Source organism: Patagioenas fasciata, chromosome 18, assembly GCF_037038585.1.
Source record: "Patagioenas fasciata isolate bPatFas1 chromosome 18, bPatFas1.hap1, whole genome shotgun sequence".
Taxonomy (NCBI): Eukaryota; Metazoa; Chordata; class Aves; order Columbiformes; family Columbidae; genus Patagioenas; species Patagioenas fasciata.
This window is the reverse complement of record NC_092537.1, coordinates 6207008-6230015: the sequence shown is the minus strand read 5'-3', so window position 1 is coordinate 6230015 and position 23008 is coordinate 6207008. Positions and strand designations below refer to the sequence as shown.

The 23008-nt window shown below is 38.2% G+C and overlaps 1 protein-coding gene across 1 annotated transcript in view; it reads right to left on the bottom strand.

The window, feature by feature from the left end:
* The window catches only part of TOM1L1 (target of myb1 like 1 membrane trafficking protein), a 277135-nt gene extending 276502 nt beyond the window's left edge, over positions 1-633 (bottom strand). The window contains exon 1 of the mRNA XM_071816555.1: positions 571-633. The gene's annotated coding sequence lies outside the window, so the exon portion shown is untranslated. The remainder of the gene's footprint in view (positions 1-570) is intronic.
* Positions 634-23008: the final 22375 nt, after the last annotated feature.

Below are 23008 nucleotides of genomic sequence, written 5' to 3'. Positions count from 1 at the left end.
CTCTGGCCCTAAAAGCACCACATCTTTTCATTGTGTCAGCACGGTTTCAGCTGGAATGAAACCAGTCTCCAAGGCTTTGGCTATATATGTAGCTTATTTCTTCTTATTGCAGTGGGAATAAACACTCTGAAGGAATAGTTTTGACAGGTAACACTACTGAATGATGGTTTAAGGGGGTACGTGGCTGGAGTTTGTTTTCTTTTTCTTCCTTAAAAAGCATGGGGTAGAGGTTAGTAGAGACAAGGGAGCTTTTAAAAATAGCATCTAATATGTGATTCAGTATACAGCCTCAAATACTTACAAAATATATAATTCAAAGTAAACAAAACCAACATGATTCATGGTGTTCAATAACCACCGTGCAAGGTCAATTAGCCTCAGTACAAACTGCAAATATGTTCAGACATATAATAGAACCCCTAAAAAAACCCAAATCAAAAACCAAAACAAAAAACCAAAACAAACCAACAACAACAACCAAACAAACACAAAAACCCCCCAAAACAAACAAACAAAAACCCACAAACCCACCCCAACAAGCTCATGAGCAAATCAAGCAATGTAACTCACGTGTATGTGTTTATCAGCACACTTTTTGAGTCAATTCCAAGACATCCTGAAAAGTTTTGGACCTGGAAGCAGCAATAGCAGAAAAATAAGTCAAATATTTAGAGAGCAGTACCTTCCATTGCTTTTCACACTCCAGTGTCTTGCCACTGTTTAAACCATTGCGATCGAGAAAAAGTGTATTTCAGGTTTTGTCAAACCTTGGGAGGAAGCTAACAGGTGCCTTTTTCACCCTATCTTCATGTATTTGCTTCACTTGCACTCCAGCTCCCAAATGTGGATTTACCATTTCGGTTCTGGTTAGATGCAATGCAATACAATACAATGGCAATTACAGTAATTATTACAGTTCTGTTCCTGTGCTGAAATCTTGGGCATCTGAAAGCAAGGGCAGAAAATACATGCTTCTTTTGATGGTTTGTTGGCTTTATTGTCTGTGACTATCCAACACAGTGCTTGAAACAATGTGAGATTACTCTTTCAGTCTTAATTTTGGTCAGAAACCAATCATAGCAGAGAAACATTTATGAATGGATGAGCAGTAGCAAGCATCAATCTTTGTTAACAGTTTATCAGTGATAAAAACAACCCCCTAGTCATAGATTTTACCTAAAATAATATTGAGATTGAAGCCTGCCACAGTGGAAGCACAAAAGAAAAAATAAATTACTATTAACATTTAGAGGGAATGAAGAACATGCATGTAGGCATAACACAGACCCATCAGTCATTGCAGTAACATTAATTTAGCTTTCTGCAACACTCAGATAACTTGGATATAAGCCTGGTGTGAAAAATAACATGCACATAGCTTTAACTCTGCCAGCTAAAATGTAATAGCAATTCTTTCCACTAACTCAATCAACTGATATCAGGTTATTAGATGCAGACTGCCAGGGTGGTGTAACGAGCAGGTCTGTTGCATGAACTGTTAAGTTTAAAAATATAAACACATTTTACGTTAACATCTATTGGAAATACCTAAAATGTTTTTCGAGCTATCGCTTCTCTGTGTGTTTACGAATAAGTTTGTGGGTTTTCGGTCTGTTTTGGGTAGGAGGGGGTGGACTTTGGAATAGCCACCTTTCCACGAAAACAAAGAATAGAACAGTATAGAACATTACTTAGGGAATGGAACACATTTGCTATTCCATCCTGTATGAGTAAAGCTGGGGGGTTGTTCATAGCATAGAGGAAGTGAGAATAATTGTGCAATGCTTTGATTTAGAGGCACGAGAAGCACATCTTTGGGGGTCTGAGTGCATATTTTATTTTGCAGACTTATTTCAGGCTACTGAGGAGAGGCCGTTCCAAACTGAGAGTCTATTTCTGTAGCATTAACTTCCACTCTGATTTTACTGCATAGTTCAACTGAATGTTTCAGTGTGAAGATACCAACACGATGGATCTTCTTGAGGGCAGCAGAAGCACATGGCTACAAAGGCCAGCGTCCATAGGAGACGATTTCTTTGGACAGAGAAGGAGGGGATCAGGCGGAAGAGAGAGATCAGGAATAATGTTGCCAGATTTAAATCTTTTAGACAGAAAACTGACTTAGAATGTTTTGAATACTCAGTTTGGTAACAGCTTCCTAAGCTTAAGAGAGAGCCTTTTTGGAGATTGAACCTGGAGTTGTGCCCCAGTTAACCCAGAAGCATTCCCATTTGACCAGGGCCTGCTGAAATAGTCCCTGAGGATCTGCTTCTGAGAGATGTCCAGAATTTTTTGCTAGTTCAGTCTCAAAAGAAGGTATGCAAAGAAATGCTAAGTACCTCCCCAGACTGGTCTCTGAGACTGACTTCAAAAGACATCACTTAAGGGTCTCTCTGAAAAGCCTTAGAGGTTTGAAGGGTTGGGGCTGAGGGAGGGAATAAGGCTGAGGAGGAGTGTGTGCAATGCATAGAGAAACCAGAGCAGAAATACAGCTACGAGGAGAAATTCTGAAAGTGAGAAGAAATAAAAGCTTGATCTTGTTATGTCAAAGAAAAGAGGAGTCAATGAGGAGATCTGAGGATTTCTACAGACTTCCTAATCTTCAAAGACTTTAAAAAATATTATGACTGCTTTTTATATACATATATGTATCTATGGGACAGAGCAGATATAAAAAGTTAAAAAAAAAAAGCACCCAGAATCCTTTAGAAAAGCAGCACACCTCCCTCAGATGAAAAGACAGGCTGAGTTTTATCATCTTACCCAAGATTAACAAAATTTCAAAATTTAAGCTCAGCTCAGTGGCCATTTAGAGCAGAAGAGCAGTTGTTTCTAGTGTAAATTGTGAGACAGATAACTGTCAAGTAACACGGATGAGCACAGACCCCTGGAGAAAAGTTGAACATAGAACCAGAATATTCTAACTGAATTTCCCCTTGGCACACTAAACAAAGCTAAAGCTCTCATTACCATGGCTACGCTTGCCTTTTGCCATTGCCATTTCTGATCCCAAGGGAGTTATAATGAAACAATATACTGCAAACTGCCCCAATTTTGTTACTGTTTTTATTGCTAAATCTATTTGGAAGGAAATTGTGCTTGACCTTTAACTGGGTAAGTTTACAGTCAAGTCTCAAGGAGTTGACAATTAGCAAGTAATCAATAAAGAGCACCATTGGCTTGGTAGTTCCTTTCCCTGATAGGTTTAGACTTTCACTGATCTACAAATGTCTGTAGCTTAAGTTGCACCAGGGCCTTGAAGGTGGACATCAGCGTAGAGGCAGACTATACTCACCTCCTCGTTTGGGTGAGTAATAATTTAATTTAAGTCCTTGCCTAGCCAGGTGAGTGTAAGTCCTTGCCTAATTCAGGCGAGTGTAGTATCCTGGAATCAGAGGGCTCTGGCTTTGTTTCTTGTGAGCGCGTGCATGCACACTGTGCATCTTCATTATTCTTATTTTGCTGCACCCAAATAATCTCCTCAACTGATATCCGAACCTCTATTTTATGTTATCAGAGTGCTAACTAATTGTATAAACCCTGTTTTGGTCAGTTCATTGGCTGTACATTTCTGGCCAGAATAAAGTCTGTTTTGGAACTTGTTTTGATACCTAAAACTGACTTTGGGGTCCCTCTGTGACACATGGGGTCTCACATGTGAAGTACGTGTTTGATAGACTGCTGTTTATTGTTTTTAAGCTGAACCATAATTGAACATAGTGTATTTCAGTTTGAGATGAGAGGTCAATCTAATTGTTGAGTAATTGTCTGAAAATTATATGAACAATAAAACATAAAGTTGTACACTTTGTAACATACAGTGTCAGGCTGGCAAGAGATGTTTTTGCATTTAATTGACATTTAACAAAATAATTACAAGTCCTTTGGGATAATTAGAATACACACTGTAGTTGCAAAGTGCTTAAAATAATAGTTGACCTTTACTAAGTGTGTTAATCAATAACAAACATATAACTTGCTATTATGCCGATTAAATGTCTGTATATTTCATTCAGATATTTAAAGATGAAGGTTAAATCATGCTAAATCATTACCCTGTCAGGATGGTCATTTTGCTCTGATGTGTTACTTCCAGAGAAAGCATGCAAAAAATACCTTGTGAAATGCCCCAGGGAACTTACCAGTCCATTTTAAAATTTACAGCAAGGATTTAAAAATCTTGTCCTATCTTGTCCTATCATTGGTTGTCACCGAGAAGAGCCTGGCTCCATCCTCATGACACTCACCTTTTATATATCTGTAAACATTAATGAGGCCACCCCTCAGTCTCCACTTCTCCGAGCTAAAGAGACACAGCGCTGGACTCTCTCCAGCAGTTCCCTGTCCTTCTGGAACTGAGGGGCCCAGAACTGGACACAATATTCCAGGTGTGGTCTCCCCAGGGCAGAGCAGAGGGGCAGGAGAACCTCTCTGACCTACTGACCACCCCCCTTCTAACCCACCCCAGGTACCATTGGCCTTCCTGGTCACAAGGGCCCAGTGCTGGCTCATGGTCACCCTGCTGTCCACCAGGACCCCCAGGTCCCTTTCCCCTACACTGCTCTCTAATAGGTCATTCCCCAACTTACACTGGAACCTGGGGTTGTTCCTGCCCAGATGCAACTCAAGTGATCTAAGAACAGAACTGTGATGTAAATCAGCATTACTCCACTAAGCTACAACTGTTCTAATATGTTGAAGATCTGATCAAATGTATTTTACGGAAAGGCATGGTGAATTAGTATGGCCATTCTCTCTCTTTTTCAAGAGTAATATGATTCTGACTTTGCATAAAGGTCAATGAAGTGTTAAATTGAGGGTGATTGAATACAGAATATGCAGGAAATGATTCCAAGAACAAGAATCAGTGAGAAACAGATATGAATGAGGATGCAATAAAAATAAGGTAACGGTTGAATGATAAAACCACCTGCAGATCTGAAGAGTTCAAAGCTGTGAGCATCCAAAGTAGTGACCACACTGTGGCAAAAATAAAACAAAACTCTCTCCTTGCGATGTAACTGAGGCTTCTACGTAGTTACATGAAAAGTATTTTGTAATTTTCAGTATTGGCACTGTACCTGAAACTAATAAACAGAAACTTTAAAAAAGGTATCAAGTCAAGTAATTCAGAACTGCCTCTTTAGTAGTATGATCCCCAGGCCCAGTGTTTCCAGGAAAACACTTTTTCATAACAACATGTTTAAGTAAAGGCTTCTATTCCTGGTCCTGCCTTTGCATTGCTATCACAATGCAAGTAGGCAAGATGCTGATCTTAAATTTGCTAAGGACATGCAAATCAGGCTGTTTTCCAAAATGTAAGTAAATGTAACCACTGTAAAGCGATTTTGTTTTGTTTTTGTTTGGAGTAGGTTTACTAAGTAATAAGGAGTTCCATGTTTTCTCAAGACCCCGCGGAGCTCCCAGTTAATACCAAAGCCATTTTGATCTGAAGGTTCCCATGTTGCTCCAACGTGAGGTTATAACTAGGTACAATTCCCCACCTTCACTTACAATGTCTCTATTGCATTTTAAAACATGGCACAACAAAGAAAGCAGACCATCTGTGTCTATATTACCCATGTGAAATAATGCCTTATTTTGCAGATATTGTCTTCTGAATAAAACATTACTCCCAAGCTGTAATCTAGTTTCCCAAGAGATAGGCAGGGAATTCTGCAATGAAGTTGATGAAGATAAAGTCAGGCTCACATCAATAAAAACTATCCCTAAATATTCCCTAAAACATTTTTAAACTTAGTAGTATACCTTGGGTTTAGTATATACAGAAATAGAGATTTACAGTCAGTGAGAAGTTGATGATGAAAAAGTTGAGATGTTTTATGAGCCCTGAGGCAACAAAATGTCAAGATATCAGTCAGGCCATTTGAAATAAAAGCCCAGAAATCATTCTCAAAGAGGACTGTTGATCTTTGATGTTAATAATTGATAAAATAATGTACTGACATGTTAGCTGTAGATGTAACTGCCAAAAGCTATGAAGCTGCATTAAAATAGACTGCACTACTTTCTTTTAGAATGTTCCGTTTTCAGAGTGACTGCTGATTCCAGCATGGCTGATTTTGAGCACGTAGGTTTTGGGAATCATTCTCACATGTTGAGTTCTTTCTGGTTGATGTGAAATTTTAAAATGTAACACACACACCGTCTTAAATTTTTTATGCAGATATAAGGCGCTAATGATCTGTTCATAAAGTGGTCCCAGTCTGATTTGATCTTTATGGAGCAGTGGTGCCTAAGACAGAACTCTACTCCAGATGATATTTCTCTGGTGCTCTGGGAAGTGGCTTTGCAGATTTTTTTATCTGCTTCCAAAACTGATCATGTTACATTTGTCTTTTCTGAGCTTAAGGGAGTCCAATCAGTCCCGTTTTCTTAATACAGTTTTGATACATTCAGAAGAATGAGATAGAGTGGAGAGAGAGAAATACTGTTACCCGCTAGTTGCAAAACTTGCCTAAGGAACTTGGAATGTTTTTCTTTTACTGCTTGCTGTAAACAAATATTTGTAAACTCACATCATTATTTGCAACTTGAATGGTATTTCTTCTAGAAAAGATAAGGGTTTTTGAGATTTCTGAGTGCTTCCTTTAAAGTGGTCTAACCATTGCATGATAGGTTACCCTAGGTCAGGTCCAAAGTAAGTTAAAATCCTCTGGAAAGCTTTCCCTGGAGTAGGCTTTGGGACAAACTTTATCTACAGCTACTTCAATCCAGCCTGAGGCCTGCAGGTTTAATAGTTTTTATATGTAGATATTTGGGGGGCTGATCTGATCTGATCTCTGGCGGATCCCACCAAAGGCAGCTGTGCCAAGTAAGGGATTTCTGATTCACAATCCAGCACCACCAAATGAAAATAGAAACTGTACATCTATCCCAACCTGAACCTCTGGCACATCCACTGTGCACTGAAAGGCTTTGAAGGGCTCTGGAAATGTACTCATTTGTCTCACAATAGTATTAACCAAGCCACAAAATTAACCTAGGTTTGCTTTCATTAGAAAATATTACCTGATCGGTATGCTTCATTTCAGAGCTGCAAATGTTCCTGCCAGCTGTGACAGCCACCAATTCCTGACATATCAATTGGGTCACACAAGGCAGTTGAGATGATGTTTCAATAAAGAGGGAAATGAAATGAGCTATTCCTGAGTCCAAATTACCTGTTCTTTTAGTATTTACACTGGCTCAAGCTCCAGGACAGATCCATTATACAATATAAAAACAGAGTGAAAGCTTCAAATGTAAAGTTTGTTCTCTACTTTGCGTATTAAACTCTCAGTTTAAATTCTGCCTTTTCCAGAAGACATACATCAAAATAAATAGAAGTAGATTAGGTGTGATTCTCTTTTCAGTGAGATGGATTTCATGACTGATTCCAATGTTTACAGTATTGGCTTCGGTGGCGCAAACTGTGTAGAAGAAACATCAAACCACAATATATTTATTTATTTATTATTATATTTATCACACTGCATCTGAAACTCCTTTCTTAACAGTGCTCCTACTTGACTGAGGCAATTTGTCATCTCCTAGAATTTGAGAGCCATAGTGGACTTTGTCCAGCTTTACTCTCCCATGTCTGTAGCTCTGTGTTTGGATTCTCTGGGGAATATCTGCTAATAAATAACAACCAAAGAAGTCGTAGACCTCTACCTCCCTCCCATTTATGTTTCCCTTACTGCTGACCTCTGGTTTCTTCGATAAGAAAGTGGTGGTATGCACATAAAAGAGCTGTTCTCCACTGTTGAATATTTCATATGAGTTTCTTGTTGAAAGATTTTGCTGCACCACTCTGACTTTATTTGTTGTCAAGATGAACAGGCACACTATGTATTGGAAATGTAAATATGAATATTTGCTCTTTTAGTCTGTGTTGGAGAGCTCTGACTATGGTATGTCATGAATCCCCTTTTCTGCAAGAATCTGAAACTTGCAAGCAAAGAAATTTTCAGTTTGAAATTGGTATTCCATTCAGTCCTCTTGGGAACTTCTCACACCTCTATACGTAAGATTTGCATAAATTCTTATAGTCTTCAACCAACATTTGGCAAATCGCATACATAAAAGCATTAACGTACCATAAGCTGACATAATATATTAGAGAAGATACTCATACTAAATTGAGAGCTTTTTACAGGCTTATGTACAGCAGTATTTGCGTATCTTGAGACTTTTTTAAACTTGCGCAGTACAGTTAAGTTTTAGCATAGTATCATATTTCATTAGAATATAGTGCTTTTGCAGAATAGTTTGTCTGACATCAGCTATCACAAGGGACTAAACCAGAAGAAATTCTATTACACTAGATTTGCTTTTTATTATAGTCTAATAATTGCATTAGGCCTGCAACCTTCTGTATTCAGTTTTGTTCCAAAGCAATCCTTAAATCATAGTGCATTTTAGTTATTGATTTTGCAATGACCTCATCTTTTGTGCACTCTTTGGCTTACTAAATGCAGAAATCTGAAAACTTTAGTAGGAGCAGCTACTCTCAACAGTCGTCTCTTTATTTCCTCAGCCATGCTGATGAAATTATTCTTGCTTCCTCTCTGGTGAGTCTGGGAAATATATTTGACTTGATTCACACCTAGTGGATCAGTTGTATTTAATTACTTAAAGGATCAGTCATGGGGCTGTGTTTGGACACGTTACTAGCACAAGCGCTGTCCCATAAAATTCAGTCTTGGCAGATTCCCTCGGAAGGGAGCGTTACCACAAGGAAAATCTCCAAAACATTTTGTTCCTAGGGTACAGTTCCTGCCATAACCATTCAGAAATGTCATTTTTGAACTGGGATTGCCCATCATGCCCAAGGGCCAGAAGAGTCTGTTCTAAATTTTTGAATGTGCTGCTGAACACTTTTATAACCTGCCTTTCTAGTTTTTGTCCTGGCCATGTGCTGTGAGCGGAAGCAGCCTCCTGTGCTGCCAAAAGAGGAGTGAAGCCAGGAGAGAACTTCACCAAGGGCAGAAATCAAGTTGTTCTGAGGTACTTGAAGTGCTGCTCTTACTGAAGGGGAGGCCTCATATGCATTCCCAAATTACAGAACTCTAATTAATCTTACAATCATTTGGGCTCATTTTCCACTTCAGATGACTATCTTTGGCTGACACTCACCTTCATTGTACCCAATCGTAAGAAGGGGGAGGGCTGGAGGGGGACAGGATATCACATTGCCCATGTGAGACCATAGGCAAAGCAGCTACTGAGGGCATTAAGGTGAAGTTGCCGTAATTGTGCAGATAAGTTTGTAACTTGCAGTGCTACTGCTTCAGGAAGGTTTGTGTTTTTAAAACAGGTTGCATGGTTGCAAATACCATAAATCATCTTTCTTTTCAAAGGGAAAAATTGCTTTTTGTTTTACTCTGTCTTGGCATTGTGGAATGCTTGTCCTGGCTCTTGCCAGTTGAGCAAAGCTCTTTGCACACTGTGTCATCTCACTTTGGAGAAAAGTTATTTACTTGTTTGTCCTCTGTTAGTCCTCCGCTGGTAACCATAGATTATTTTTTTCCTAATAGTTATATGTAACCTGGGGGGCAACACCAACTGGGATCTGTCTGCTGACTTAGATCAAATTTTAGTTCCAAATATATTTACTGTCACTTCTTTTATATGGGGCTTGTAAATCTTTTCATGTAGAAACAGTGTGGAACTAAAGGTCTAAACTTTCCCTTTGATGTCAGTAAGAACTTCCCTGCTTAGCTGGACTGGGCGGTGATATTATACATTCACTGGGGGAAAAAACAAAACAAAACCAAACCAAACATTGATACTGGCTTGTTAGAAACTTTATAAGAATTTTTAAATTAAAATTTTAAGTGAGCATATTGATAAGCTGGTATAATAAGCTTTGCTGTAGGCTTAGGGAAACACACATTAATATATCTAAATGATTAAATCAAAAGTACAAGTCATCTAGATATTCGCATTTGTATGCAACAGGTCTTGTAAATCAGCTGTATCTGTGATTTAAATCTTAAATGAGCTAAGGATGCCATATGGTTTCACTACGTATCCAAAACACTCGAACTCTTGCTGAGGAAATATTAAGGACATTTTATTCTTGGCTTACTGCAATACATTTTGAGCTGCCATTGAATGTAGGCATGTTGTGTATTCTGGGACAGAAGTAGATATTTTGGCCCCTTTCTTCTACAACACCTGTGGGAAGGTGGGAGGTGGTGGTGGGGTTAAAACAACAACCACCACCATCCTTTGGGAGGCAGGAACTATTTTGTATCCTACTGATGCTGCTTTCCTGTTTCTCGTAAAGTTGGGATTTTAAAGATAGTGACAGGGAAGTGCACATGGACAGTATCTGTTATTTTCTTATAAGCATATATTGTAATCATCTCACCTGGTCAGATCCTTCTGCCTTGACTTCTTTAACTACCAGTATCTTTCCATATTTCAAGATATGTAGATTTTTATGTAACCCTCTAATACTTTCACACACATATAAATTAAATCAATGCTTTTATATTAATCTTCTTGATTTTGTGGATATAATGAGATTAGTCCCTCTTCTCCTTCCTTACTGTAATTGCTAGATAGTATTAAGAATGCAATCTGGTATAAATTTGCTAGTTCCAAAGACACAACTGTTGTGTGCAATGCCACATGGGTTAATTTAATCCCTAAACTAATGTAGGCTCACTACAAAAATATATTAAGCGAAGATTTTCCAAAATACTGATTTCAGACTAATATGGATTAATTAACGCTTAAATGAGGGAAACGATAATTTCATACATTATGGCTCTGATATTTACACTGCATCATATGCTGTGTGTTTTATGCAGCCTCTAACAACCCTAGCCATTTTCTGTTCTACATTTTTTTTCTGCGTTTCCAAACAGCTGAATATGCTCTTTTTATTAGGAGTCAGTACTTCAGCTGGCAGCTTTTCATAGGGCAACAGCAAAGGGGAAAAGAGACAAAACCAAGAAAAATAATAGCTTCCACTTGTATCCGCATGTCATCTCAGTCTCCAAAGCCAAACATCATTAGTGAGACACGACTATTGGTTTTATCTCTGACCTGCATCCAGGTTACCATTTCTTGTGATCCTGTACAAGATAAGTAGCAAAAGGAGAATAAATGGGTGGCCAGGAAGATGCTAACCCAGATTTTAGCAGAAGCACTGCTAAGTGCTTCTCCGATTTCCCCTCTCTTGTGAAGAAACAGTGTCCTTTCCTGGAAATGTCCTGAATGGGAGATCAAATCAAGAGTCTAAAGCAGGGGTGTCAAACTCCTACATTTATACAGTCCTAAAATCACATTTGGCCTTTTGAAGGCAACCGTGAGGCTGATGTGGCCCCTGGTGAAAATGAGTTTGACATCCCGGTCTAAGACATGCTTATTCATTAAATATCTTACAGATTATTTTCTGGGAGCCAGATTTCATCCTATTTACTTCAATTTCAGCTTCTGATGTTATTTCACAGTTTAAATGAATACAATATTCTCCCTTCCAGATCCTCATTAACATGCAGTTATTTAGTTCTGTTGCAAGTTACTGAAAAGGCTCTGATCTCTTCCCAAGCATCAACTGTTAATCCTGCATCCATGATGCAGCAAAGCTTGTGCAGGTAGCAGAATATTTTGTAATCTTTTGCTCGATAGTACGATACTTCCCAGCTCTGAGTCTGCTCTTATACCAGAATAAATCAGAATCTGTTTTGTCACAGCAATTATGTTTTTTCCCTCATGACAGTTTCAGATCAGTGTATCTGACTCTGTCCTTTCAAAGTGATGTTAATTTTTGCACAGATAAACCAAAGCATAGCAGCTAAACTGAATTGATTCTGACAGATGTTCCAAGATAATGATGGTATCTGAATACAGCACTGACATCTTCACCTCCTCCCCTCTGTCGTCAGAGGTGACAGGAAGAAACACAACTCATGCTGATCAAACCTTTCCTCTGATGGGATTCTAGCTAATGATATTGTCATTATCAATTCAGTCGCTATTGATCCAGTTTGTCAGATTTCCACCTTGCTTTGATTTTACCCAGTGAAACGAGACACAGAGGAATTCCCCATGCAAAACAGGACAGGCTTCTATGCAAGACTTCATGTGCCTTACAGATGGCTTGTGGTGGTTCTTCCAGTACAGTTCATGTTCTCCAACATTTAAATCCAGATACTTTTTTTATTTCATAACACATAAACTTGCATGGTCAAAACAATGTTCTTCTTGCCTGGTGGTCTTTTGTATTTGCAAAGGGTCACAGCCTTGGTTTCTCATTTGGACTACTGATCATGCGACTGTTGAGATGACAGCAGTAGTGGTGTTTAAAATTGGCATTATTTATGTACTTATAGAAGAAATCAAAACAAAAAATAATAGGCATGTAATTTTTTATCCCTTTCAGCCTCAAGTTGTTTTCTTCTGCCTGCAGTCAAACAACAGCCTCAGGCTCCACTGCAGCTTCTTACCCAGGGCTGAGGAGATACGCTTGATGTATTGAGTGTATTAGGAAACCTGAATAATCTCTAGTCCCAGAACTGCTTCAGACACGTCTTTAAGGAAGCATTGTTCATGTAAACAGTGTCACTATAGCGTATTACAAGTTTGTGAACTTGTTTCAGAGATGTTGATCTGATCTTACTGCTATCATGGTGCTGCATCTTATCTTGCTTGTCTTTTTCATTCTCTTCTCCCTTCACCTTTCTTGCTATGTATGTAAACTCTACATGATGAGCATGATTTTTGTATGGCTTATGTGTACTACTCCTGCCATCAGGAGATCTGATCCACTATTGCTCAGTTGACTTACAAAGAATGGATTTGTGGTTAGAGGAAAGAGCTTTAAACTTGCAACTAGATTACTTTTTTTGACCAAAGAATTTCTGATTTTAAAAATGGCCTTAAACTTCATTCCATTTTTTAGAGTTCTTTCTTCAGTCAGAATTTTACAGGCATTTTCAAGAAAATGTAGAAATTAAATTATACACTGATGTTAGTTTTTCTCCTATTTAGCTCCATATTTTTAAATAGACCCTGAAGGCAAAACTAATTAGTGAGAAGACACATATATAAAATGAATTTAGAAGCAGAGAAATGCTGGCGTTGCCTCAAGCAAAGAGACCTGATCACAATGACCTAAATATAGACTGTTGTACTGAAAAAATTTAGGTCTTAATTTCAGACCTTCCCCTTCAGCCTCCTCTCTTTCAAGTCACCTTGTGAAAGATAAATCAACTGACCAAGACAGAGTTTTCCTGAGTCATTTGTGGTTTGAAATAGCCAACTACTCTCTCTTTTCGTTTCCTTAAAGAGGTCTGAGCTTTAAAGTGAATCTTTCTGTCTCAGAGCAGAGGAAGAACAAACCCTTCTGATTTGAGAGCCAGGGAGATGGTCTGAACGCTTCGTCAGTGGCTGTTGAAGGCATTGGTGTGTCTCTGCTATTACAGGAACCTAGTACTGATCAGTCAAAGCGAAAATAAGAGAGGGGGAAATATTCTAAGAAGAGAGATAGAGAAAGAAATCACTGTGCAAATTTTGGGGTGCAAACAATAAAAACTGCGAAGTCAAAGTGTGAAAATATCTGATGGGTGGTACTTAACCCTTCCTTAGATGTTTATGACCCCTGGGCAATAGATGTTCTTCTGGAGGTCTGCACACTGTTCACAAATTCCTGAACAATTCTGAGAACAACTAGAAGCTTTGAAAGAAATGTTCAAAATGTGGCTTTTTCACTGAAATTAACCCAGTCCTCACTGCATATTTTTTTCTCATTGTTCGCACCATATAAAGTGTGACTTGTTTTTTGCAAGCTGTACCATGTCACTCTATTTTGGAATAACGTGACTTGAAAGCAACCATGAACATTTCTCTATATATTGTCTCTTAAAAATGTGAATACAAGTTCACATCTTCATATGTTCATATGGTGCTTCTTTCAGCCCAGTAACTCAAAGCTGATGCCACATACGACTAAAAGGAGACTTCTTGGGACACCACTGGTGCTGGTCACGATCACGTCCGTGTTCTGGCAGCTGCCCTAAGGACCCCAAAATCATAATGAGCTGCTTGTTTTCTCTTATCCATCTTATATACATCCACAAACCCCCTGTGACTCCACTATCAGCTCCTAGCAGCACAGACCACTATTTTGTTTTTCATTTCTCTGTCAAAATGTCAGTAGGCAACTGTCCTTGTTTCTCTGATGCCATTCTGATACTTAACAGTGCTAAACATAGGCTGATTTAAATGCAGTCCTTTTAGCTGGTATTTCATTATTTTGATTTGTTTTTATTTTTTTTTAAACAGGCTTTTTGTAAAAAGGCAAATAAGCCGTCAACAAGATGCACAAGAATATGTTTTATTTAAAGTAGCTTAAAATCCTACCTCCATTGTTGTAAATTACTGACTAAAGTATATGTGCTGCATGGAGCAAAAATTATTTGACACACACTATCACCTGTATAGTATACACATCTTGCTATTTCAGAAGCAAGGATTATATTTAGATAAACTCTCTTTAAAAAAAATAATCATGGCAATAATATAAAACACTTGATGAAATATGCATCTCCTCATTTCTTTCAATATTCTAAGAAAACTTTATGCCCTTCCCTTCTTTACAGAGGCAGCTATCTCAGGAACACCCAGACGCCAATCTGCACACCTTGCTGGGCTAATGTAACTGGGAGAGGTTATTTCTGATGCACAGTTTTACATTTTTGACTGTGAGCTCAGCAGCATTCTCTCATTCCAAAGCTGCTCTGAGCCTCTTAACCTTAGTTACACACCTGTATGCTTTCATCAGGTCCTAGAATCCTATTTAAAAATCTTGTCTGAACATTTGGTGTTTACATGTGATAAAGTGCTCCTTTTTTGAATGCAGGTCCATAATTAGTTTCCACTGCATCAAAAATGCAGAGGTGGTCATTACAGACTGGAAACCAATAGTTTTAGTTTCCTTTTTGCCTCTCAGAATAATGCTCCAATTTATTTTTTTTCCTCCAGATAAATAAATCATCAGATAATGCATCACCTACCTAACCCAGGAGATATTTCCACAGAAAGTACCACTACCAACAGCTTTAATTCTCAATAGCCAGTGTTTACGTTAAGTCAGAAAGTAGGGGAAGGTAATTGTCACGTCTGTGGCTATTGCCAACATTTTATTCTCTTTAGATGTCACTGAAATGGCAATATTTTTGCTGAATGTGTATCAGTGTTAAACTTATGCATTAAAGATAAAGTATTTTCAGATTGGAGTGCACTTCAAATTGGGCCTCTCAATATACGAGCTTTCATGCTCCTTTTGAGGACAAGTGAATTAAGCTGAAGCTTCAAAGTGCTGGTACTGTACACGTAGCCAATATAAAACAGGCAAGGCAGAAATAATTCTCTTCTAAAACCATGGAATAAGCATGTGAAGAGTTTCAATCGTTTCTGGATGTGTTAAATACAAGTTGCTGGGACCGAGAAGTGTAGTCTACCGCTCTAAAAACACCTCATACCACAGCACAACCACAGCAGGAGGATATTCCCACTCTGAGTTGTCATTTCCTCGTCTCAGGGTGGGGACAGACTGGGCAGTGCTGACATCCACAAATGGAACCCCATCATGATATCAGCATCTGAGAAAGATGCAGGTGCTCTGGTCCCCGACATAAAGCGGGTCAGGTCTGAATATCGCAGTGCTACGATTGCCACAGAATTACTTCCCAGAGTTCATCCCATGTCACACCCAGCACCTGACCATGTAAATATAAAACTGCACAGGGCTCCCCGCAGTCATCTTGGCAATCGTTGCTACCACAAAACAAGGCCAACTATACACTTTTCTTAAATATTTCTCTAACCCCTTTTAAAAAATTCCAGTACTAGAGATATAACAAGCTCTCTGCATTATTTGTGTGAGTCCTCATGTATCCTTAGAGAAGGAGATTTTTTCCCTACTATCTAAACTAAATCTCCCACTGTTATTATCTGAATAGCAATTCTAATGGCAATTTGGATTAAAGGGATATGCTTCTTGCCGTGGTGTGAAGAACAGTGAGATCACATTAGTCACTTTGCTTTCCAGTGACTGTCAACTTTTTATGATTAGTAGGGCAGTAAATGAAAATAAGACTCCTGTGGAATCGCAAGGAGTCCCATAAAGCTTCTGTCCATGATTCAAAGGGGCCATTTGCCACAGCCAAGCGCAGCTTTTCTATGCAAACAAATATTTGTTTTCCTAGAGGACAAAAGTAAAGGCACATTTAAAAGAGCTGAATTTTCATCAGATTAAATTCAGAGGTGGAAAAAACAATTCAGGTGAATTAATAAATTACCTAAGCTGCTCAAATGAGCTTTGAGATTTAGATGTGACTTAATATAGCTTTTCTGAATGTAATTAGAGCAACATCTGGAGATTCAGCTAGATCGTTTGAAAAGCATTTGCAATTTCAATGGATTATTTAACTGAAGAATGGACAAGTTGTGATTTTTACTGTAAACACAGATATAACTTTCAAAGTGTTTCAGACTTCTATTTGCACAGAATAACAACAACACTGAAGAAAAAAAAAGAGTAAAATGCTGGCTAAGGTAAGATATTGAAAAGCTAAATAAATGTAATTAAAAATGGCAAATGAATTTAAAAATAAAACTCATTGCCAGCAATACTCCATTGAATTTCATTGCTGAGGAGCATATTGCACAGGTATCTTCTGCCTTAAATGTGTACTTCCTCTTGAATTGTTCATGCCCTTAAAATGTAATTAGATGAAGGCTGTAAATGCAGTACTGGAATTCAGAATCAGACCCAGAGTAATTCAACAGGGTATAGACAGGTTTAAAACAGAGAAGCCATTCAGTTCTTTTATTTTAGAATCTCACAGTTCTATTAAGTGACATTTTAATCTAGGGGCAAATCTCAATTGATCTGTAGAGACCTGCTCTCCTGGATCTAAATCAAAAAGATTAAAACCAAAACCAAACACCCTGCTCCCCACCCCATGTTGTGCTCCAACATGTAGATATGAAACAGGAAAGAAGAAAGGGAAGTCCCTGATTTTGGAGCAGGACCATCATTTTGAATATTCACTCTACACCTGTGCAGTCACAACTCATCATTCTAAAAGAACAAAGATTTGGTACTATGTAATTTTTTTTTTAATACAGGTTTTGTTTGGTGAAATTTGAGTATAGCAGCAATGGAAACAAAGCAGAAGACTTCAGAAATCCCAATTTCCCTAAATAAAACCTATCCTGTCAGCTACCATGACAGACATTTCTACTAGTTCTGTAAGTGGCAGTGCCAGCAAGATGTAATTTGTGAAAACCTGGACTTCTTCGCACCCATTTCTGTTGTCAGTCCACCTATTCAAAAATTTCTCATGTGGTTTCTGAATGACCAAAGATAACCTGTATTAGAAGCCAGAAATACCTAGCAATTGAAAGAAGGCAACAGCAGTTTCATATATTTGCATAAAATAAACTAACCTGGTGCTTCATTACTTTACTGTCTGTGCATGACACAGAGCACTAGAGCACTTCTCGGTGCAATACACTCAAACCAGCCTCTTTCGCAACCATAAGGCAAAGCCATTAAAAACCAAACCAAAACAAACCCCAAAAGAACCACCCCCCCCAGACCACAAAACCAAATCAATCAGTAAAGAGGCAAAAACGTGGCACTAAAATTAAAGTTTTGCAAATTATATTGCTGTTTGACAAGAGCTACACATAAAAAGAAATACATCTTTTCCTCTGCCTGTATATGTTGTCATTTTGGCAAAACTATCTTCTGGTGTATAGTTAGAGCTGTTTGATTAAATCCCATACTAAGCATGTGTTACCATTAGTGCCCTAATTTTCCAAATTCTAAGTGCATACATAAGCACAGTAAATCAACAGGATTATTTATATTTAAGTATGAGCACAGCATGTGAAGTTAAGCCTTTTTAAGATCAAGGACTACAGAGATGAAAACAGACTGAGGGGAACACATAGTTTCATTCAGAATTTCTGCACTGGATCAAATCACTCATAACATATTTGCAACGTATATTTGCGTTTTTTTCAGACAATGAGGATATTCTGGAGAACATATAAAGAAAAAAAAAATCTGAAACAAGAAACCAAAACCATTTCACATTTACTGCAGGTGATCAAGATTTTTCCCCCAACTCTGGTCGGATTTTTTGCTCTAGATGTCTTTAAACATTGGACATTGAATGTGCAGCATTAATGAGAGAACAGGGAAAACATACCAGCATGGATTGAGATATATTGCCTTTAAGTTTCTATCTCTTATTCTCTGGCTATGTCTACTATTGTTTTCCTACAGCCTCTGTTCAAGTATTGCAGTGGTAAAAGATCATTTAAAGAATCTTGCAAATCACCATATTGTGGGAACTATTAAACAGCAACATCTTAATCAACAACCACTAAACATTTAGTAATAAAACCAAACATCGGGACTGGTCTTATTTCTTGTCCTTATTCTCCAGAGCAAAGTATGATGGCAGAGCAGAACTTCACAAGTATATACGAGAATTTCACATGGATAAGTCCTCTGAAATTTCATTTTTAATACATGCTTGAAGCATCAACTTCCTAAAAATATCAGAAAAGCAGTATGGTTCATCCTGTTAGAAATCAATTTGCTGAAAAAAAAGGTCATTTTGTCAAGAACTATAACAGCATAAGTAGATATCAAAAAGAACTGTTGACTTCCTTTTCTACAGAGAAGGTTTTCAGCTTTAAGCTTTGCTTTGAGATGGGTTTTCCAACGCCACAGTACCTGTGCAGCTGATATAACCAGGACAGCTTATAAACATATATATTCTTTCACTTTGCAGTACATTGATATTTAGCAATGTGCAACCCTTGTATAGCAGCTCAGTAGCTGCTCAGCACATCAAATTTAAATTAGACATTTAAGGCAACCTAACCTGCTTTCTGATTAACAGAACTTTAAACATATGGATATCTCAGGCCTGCTTGAACTTGAGATATTCCTGAACAGTATAGAGTTCTCCAATGCCAGCAAAATCCTTTGTGAAAGTGCAGATATGAGGAAAGTTAGGCCTAAAATTTTTACTGAAAAAAAGCAGGCATTCATGTAACATCTTCATTTGGACTTGGTTGAGTGTGAGTATACACACTTCAAGCTGCATCATACCTAACCTTGCGGTTACTAGGGATTTTACTGAGAATTGTACCAATTAAACTTTTTTAGCACAATAAAAAATTCTTAATGTCCGCTCGTTGAACAGATTTAAGACATTACCAAAGCTACTTTGAAGAGCAAATGACAGCTATTGATTGCTGATTATGCATCCTGCAAATAATGATAAAAACCCCTCTGAGAGGAACCTTTCTGAAACGAAGTCCTGCAAAAACCAGTGGGTTTCTGGTGCTGACACACAGAACGATGGGGAGGAGAGGGATGAAGGGTGCATTGAAAAAGGTTCTCATTACAAACGTCAAACTCATTGACACTTTAAATCATAAAACCAAACCCATTTTCCAATACCTTCCAGCACTTCCTCATTACTTAACAGATGTAATTTATTTATTTATTTTTAAACAGTGATAGTTGCAATCAAAATACTTTTAAATGAACAGTGAGTTGCAGCACTCAGCTTCCCAAAGATTACAGACTCTGGGCAGATATAACTAATATATCATATACTTCTCATTCAGCTATATAAGCAAGAGATAGAGAGTCTGCAAAGCTCCTAATTGCCCACTGATAGAATCTATGATCATCTTCCTGTATGTTTTTATTTTTGGCAACATTTCCTCTCTCTTAGGAGATAGTCCAACATCAGCTATATTATATCACATAAATCTCCATTAAAATTAAGGACAGAGTTTCCACCCATCCCCATGCATATTTGTTTTGCATTTAAACTTTACTTGCACTACAGAGAAATAGGATTAATCCTGTGGCTTAAGCCCAAATCTGCTGAGACCCACAAACACTTAAGTGTTGCTTGTGTCAGAGACTATGCATGACATTGAAGGGGGAACTAAATAAATAAATATTTCTGTTCCCATGTAAATAGGAAAACACTATTTGCCTACTGGCCATAATCCTGCAGATAGGTATAGTGAAGAGAAAGTTAGGTATGTAAGTAATTTCATTCATGTCAAGTCAGCTCCTATTGCTCCAAGGAGAGAGTGGGGAAAGCAGGACTGGTTCTGTGCTTCTGTCTCCAGGTTACTAAGATTGATATTTTGAAACAGGATTGAGAGAGAAATTTATTTTGAGAACAAAACACGAAAACCCAAACCCCACAGGCTCCACGAAGGGTCACTAAACCAGGATCCTGGTTGCCAGACCTTGACTTCTTGCAGCCTTTTCCCCACCACCAGCCATCCTGGAGGCTGAAGGACCCTGATGGACTCCATCACCTCCAGAATCCAGCTGTCATCAGCAGAAGTTCTGCTGAATACCAACAACTGCTCCTATTTTTATAGTTCTCTCCCTTGTCTTAACCTCTTCAGCACTCACAGCAGCTCAGCCCAGGCTCGCGCTCCAACACTCAAACTGTTTTAAACACACTGCACATTGCAAAATACTTTCACGTCGTGTTTTATTACCTCCTGTTGCACTTCTCTGCTGTTTGATGTATCTGAAGCTCATGGAAGCTTTTTAGATTTTTAGCTCTTGGGGCTGGCATCTATAGAGTTAATTTTAAAGCTTAAAGTAAAAATCACTTCCAGGCAAACCCCTCATGAGCGGTAAGCATTGTCATTCATTTCTAATCCCTGCTTCTCTACACCCACAGGAAATAACCGTGAGAAGTATGGGTACTATGAATCATTTATGGTGTTTCCCTTCCATGAAAAATTGCTTTCCTTATCTATATGATCAGGGTGCCCATTTCACTTTGTCATGCCTTTCACACAACAGCAGCAGGAGGTCAAAAAAGAGGCAGTTTTCTACCCATACCCTCAACAAGGGCAGATAGCCTGAGTAGTTTTACCTGAAATATAGTTGTCATCCTTCTGTAACTCCTCACTGCAGATTTTACTCTCCTATACTCAGTATAAAAATCTATACTGAAGTTTCAATAGTGTGTAGCTCCTAACCCACGTGCTGCGGAATCATGCAGTCTTTGAGAATAAGAAGAACACCCATGTGATACAATAGTCTTCTCAATTGTGGAAGTTATGCCTTGATCTAATGTTGGTCTAGTATTTCCAGGCATTATTTATCACAAGTTTGTGATATTTTTTGGTTCTTTGTCCAAAACTCCTAGTTTTAAATGACAGAAACTTCCTTAAGCCAATCAAAATCAAATTAAGTTCCCCAGTTGGCTTCAGACTTAGTGTCATTGCAATTTTTTTCATGAGAAGAGAATAAAATCTTGCTGTTTGCTGTAAGAGTAGAAGTCAGCTTCAGAAGGGCAATACATTAGCACCAGGATAACTAAGAAAATCAACAGTTCATTACAGTCCTTATTTTAAATATTTTCTACCACAGCAAAGACTTTGAAAATACTTCAGGTTTCTGCTAGCAAGTTACTGGCAATGTTCTAGACTCAGCATCATGCATAAACTGGACTTTCCTAAAACTGCTAAGCTTGAATAGTATTTCATCACCACTGAGCATAACTGCAAGGGAAGAATGAGGTAAAAGGAAAAATAAAAGCAGCATAGATAAAATGATGCCCGAGAAGGGTATGCATGTCCTTTGAAAGTAAGATTTTCAAAGGCAGTCAGAGAAATTACATCACACCTCCGAATGACAGCGGGAATGTCAACTCCACAGTGGCCACTCTGAGAAGTTCAGCCACAATTTTGCTGTTAACTTTCTCCAGTTGATGCCTCAAAATTATGTCACCTATCAGCACTTCAAGACGTTCTTATCCAACCCATGCTGACTCACGTCTCACCGCATGCATTAGTGGACTTATTAGCCTCCTCCAGAACTTTTATTGTCTGACTTAATGAAATGTGGGCTTCTTTATTCTAATATCTACAGCAATTCTGTACTTAACTCTGATTTACCAGCATTTTTTATATTTATAAATAGCAATTTGCTTGTACATTTTGCAGTCTATTTGCAGATCTCAAAGCACTTTGCAAAAGATAGTTTCCCCACTTGCTTCACAAAAGAGAAAGAATGAGCAATCCCATTTACTCATTTGCTAAAATGCAAAAAAATTTCAGCCTGTCACAATGGTGTGATGTACTCTCTTTCATCAGGTAGTATTGTTGTCCTAACAATGCTAAATATGGTAATAAACCAGGCAATAATGGTAACCGTTTTACACGTTGAAGCAGCAGGAAAAGGGACTCCAGCTTGCACTCTAAAGATGCTGTAAAATCAACAGGCTCATCGTGCAGAGAAGAAGCTCCAGAGCACTTCAAACCAGAGCGATAAACCATGCAAACAGATTACCAGCTCTGAAGTTAATCTAGTGCTTTACACCATCGTCTTGTATAGCAGAATGCATTAATACCATGCTCCAATAAGCATAGCAATAGATGGAAAGATATAATAGCATCTCTGGATCCTAAATAACACATGGGAGGCTTCATATAGGGGGGGAGCTGCTTTCTACTGCTGCAGATCTGTTACTTTTCAACAGTGCTAAAAATTATTTCCTTCCATCAGCCTTAAAGGAAGAATAAAGCAGGCTAAAATGTAGCAGGTTTACATTCAATATCCTGGCTTCAATAAAGTTTGGAGTCTTTCAGAAGATGCGGAATGAGTTTAATTTCAGCATCATTTGACTAAATCTTACCCCTAGGTTTGCTTAATTATAGAGACACTGGAAGAGAGATGAGATGATAAATCTCATACAGTGTCGGGAAGCTACGCTAGTTAAAATTCAGCTAATGGAAAAGAGGTGCCTCCTGTGAGATTCAGCACAGATACACCATAGAAACAGTGGTAAAAAAGCACAACTATATTAAGTGCAATGCTTACTAGCCTGCCTTTTCCAATGTATTTACTGTACCACACTCTGAGCTTTTCTAAGTGCTTTATTATTAATTTTTTCAGAAACAAAGC